This window comes from Elephantulus edwardii, unplaced genomic scaffold, assembly GCF_000299155.1.
Source record: "Elephantulus edwardii isolate Elephantulus edwardi_28Jun2011 unplaced genomic scaffold, EleEdw1.0 scaffold00298, whole genome shotgun sequence".
In the NCBI taxonomy this organism is placed as follows: Eukaryota; Metazoa; Chordata; class Mammalia; order Macroscelidea; family Macroscelididae; genus Elephantulus; species Elephantulus edwardii.
The window spans coordinates 1,568,554-1,571,608 of NW_006400048.1; the positions used below are offsets into that span (position 1 = coordinate 1,568,554).

The 3,055-nt window shown below is 46.2% G+C and overlaps 1 pseudogene; it reads left to right on the top strand.

Annotated features, from left to right (window-relative positions):
- The first annotated feature begins 740 nt into the window (after nucleotides 1-740).
- Nucleotides 741-1,934, top strand: LOC102855888 (annotated as a pseudogene).
- Nucleotides 1,935-3,055: the final 1,121 nt, after the last annotated feature.

The following is a 3,055-nucleotide window of genomic DNA, read 5'->3' on the forward strand; positions in this document are numbered from 1 at the left end:
CAGTGGTTGCTGCACAAGGGCACCTGAGTAAGGGCCGGTGGGCAGGGACCACTGAGTGAGAGCCTCTGGGTGTTAAACAGACAGCTGGAATATGTATAGGGACCCCATTCATGAGCACACCTGGATAGCTGAGGTCTGAGTGAGGTCCCACAAGTAGCTGACCCACCCCTGTGGTCTCCCTGACCCCCTGTGCCTGCCCTGCTCCCCATTCAGCTCCACATCTGTGCCTACATGTCCAGTCAATCAACTTGCATTTAATCTGGAGCAGGTTGATCAGACTTAGCTACAAGAGGCTGCTCTCACAGGTCCTGAACTGAAATTTCCCTTGAGTAAGAAGTTCAGAGAGAAACACAAGTGCCCAACTGATTTCTAGAGCATTGTCTTCAGATCAAGAACATATCAATGCCTCAAAGAAAGTGAGCTATCCCACACACTACACAAGCTCAAAGTAAGATGTCACTTCCAAGGGTGACACAGTATCAATGGATTTCCTGAAACCAGAAAGTCTGATGGAGTTTTCTGACATAGAATTTAAAAGAACAATGATTGACTGCGCGGTCTGCACAGGGCTGTGCCGGTCGCAGGCTCCGCACGCGCCACCGCCACCGCAGCCCTCCGTGCCCGCACCCCACCAAGAGCCGCTCAGCTGTCCCGGGATACGGCCTGAGGCCGCTGAGTCCGCCCGCCGAGACCCGCTCTGGTGCCGCAGGGAATTCTGGTTGTCCCTGCTGAACAGAGCCATGGATTGGCATTTCCTGCTATTCCTCTTGGCCACGGTGACTTTCACATCTGTGTGCTCCCAGTTCAACCCGCTGTCCCTCGAGGAACTCAGCTCCAACATGAGAATTCAGGTTTTCAACAAAATTGCCAAGTCTCGCCCTCATGAGAATGTCATCATTTCCCCCCATGGGATCGCGTCAGTCCTAGGGATGTTGCAGCTGGGGGCCGATGGCAAGACCAAGAAGCACCTCACCACGGTGATGTGCTGTGGCATGAACAGAGTCAGCAAGGTGTTGAAGAAGATCAACAAAGCCATCGTCTCCAAGAAGAACAAGGATGTTGTGACCGTGGCTAACGGCGTATTCGTTAAGAACGGCTTTAAAATGGAAGAGCCCTTTGTCACGAAGAACAAAGATGTGTTCCAGTGTGAAGTCCACAACATGAGCTTTGAGAATCCAGCCTCCGCCTGTGACTCCATCAACCTGTGGGTGAAAAACGAGACCAGGGGTATGATCGACAACCTGATCTCCCGAGACCTCCTCAGCAACCCACTCACCAGGCTGGTCCTCGTCAATGCCATCTACTTCAAGGGTTTGTGGAAATCGCGCTTTCAACCTGAGAACACCAAGAAGCGTGGGTTTGTGGCCTCGAATGGGAAATCCTACCTGGTGCCCATGCTGGCCCAGCTCTCCTTGTTCCACTGCGGGTCCACAAGCACCCCCAATGGTTTGTGGTACAACTTCATCGAGCTGCCCTACCTCGGGGAAAGCATCAACATGCTGATCGCCCTGCCAACCAAGAGCACCACGCCCCTGTAGGCCATCATCCCCCACATCAGCACCAAGACCATCGACAGCTGGATGAGCTTGATGTTGCCCAAGAGGGTGCAGGTGGTCCTGCCCAAGTTCACAGCTTCCGTGCAAACAGATTTGAAGGAACCACTGAAAGTGCTTGGCATTACCGAGATGTTTGATCCATCAAAGGCAAATTTTGCCAAAATAATAAGGTCAGAAAAACTTCATGTCTCCCACATCTTTCAAAAAGCAAAAATTGAAGTGAGTGAAGATGGAACTAAAGCTTCAGCAGCAACTACTGCCATCCTCATCGCGAGGTCGTCACCGCCTTGGTTTATAGTAGACAAGCCTTTTCTATTTATCATCCGACATAATCCTACAAGTGCTATCTTATTCATAGGACAGATCAACAAACCCTGAAGAGGGTAGGAAAGCAACCGTGGAAAGCAAAGACTACTTTGCTGTGAAGACAAGACTCGTTTCAACATCGTTCATCGTCTGGTTAAATGTTTTCCAACACGGCTTCCTTTGTCAAACCTCATTCTTAGGAATAAAGACTTTGACACAAGCGCCGTCTGGATGTGTTTCAGAGGGAAGATGGGCAGGGTGGCTGGAACACTGTACTGAGGCATGAATAAAGGCTTCAAACGTCTCGAAGATTCTTTAAACTACTGAGTGGTGACATAGGTTAACAACCCTCTTGAATCTTTGCAAATATCCACTTCAGGATTTTTGTGTTTTATGTGTGGCTTTTCAGAAGAAATTTAATCAGTGTAACAGAAATTGTTTGTTTGCTTTTGGGTTTTTTTTGGTTTTTCTTTAATGGAAAAATACATGATATGCCTTTTAATTATCATTCCCCCCAACCCACCATCCAAGGTCTTGACCCTAATCACTATTTGAGGGGTAGAAATTGCTAAACTGCTCACCTCTTTCTGTGATTTGTTGTCATTGTTGTTTTATATATGCGTATATTCACTAAAGTTTAAATACTAATGTCTTGCTAGACAAGATTTGCTGTTGTGCAGTGTGCCTGTCATTACTAGTCTGTACTCTTCAGATTTGCATTTTTGTATTTTGTACAAAGTAAAAATAAAGCATTATAAGTAGTAAAAAAAAAAGAAAAATGATTGAATATTTCCCTTTTTTTTAATGATTTTTTTTTTACAGAGGTTTTGGATTTCCATCCATTCATTGCCGCAATTTTCTCCCTTCCCACCTCTCCCCACCAGCTCGCTTCACCCTCCAAAGAGATAAAAAAAAAAGAAAAAAGTACACTTCTCTATGCAACCTTAATTCTGGATTCCTGTGCTAACCATAATACTCAATCATATGTCACATCTAATCTGTTCTTTCCCTCATCTGTTTCAATACAATATACATAATTTATCCAGTTTTTTCTGTCATACCCCCACCCTGATGTCAGACACATTCTACAACAGCGGCACCATGCAGAATTTGTCCCTTTGTGACTGAGATATTTCACTCAGCATAATGTCCTCCAGGGTCACCCACTTTGAATAATATTGCATGAGTTCCTT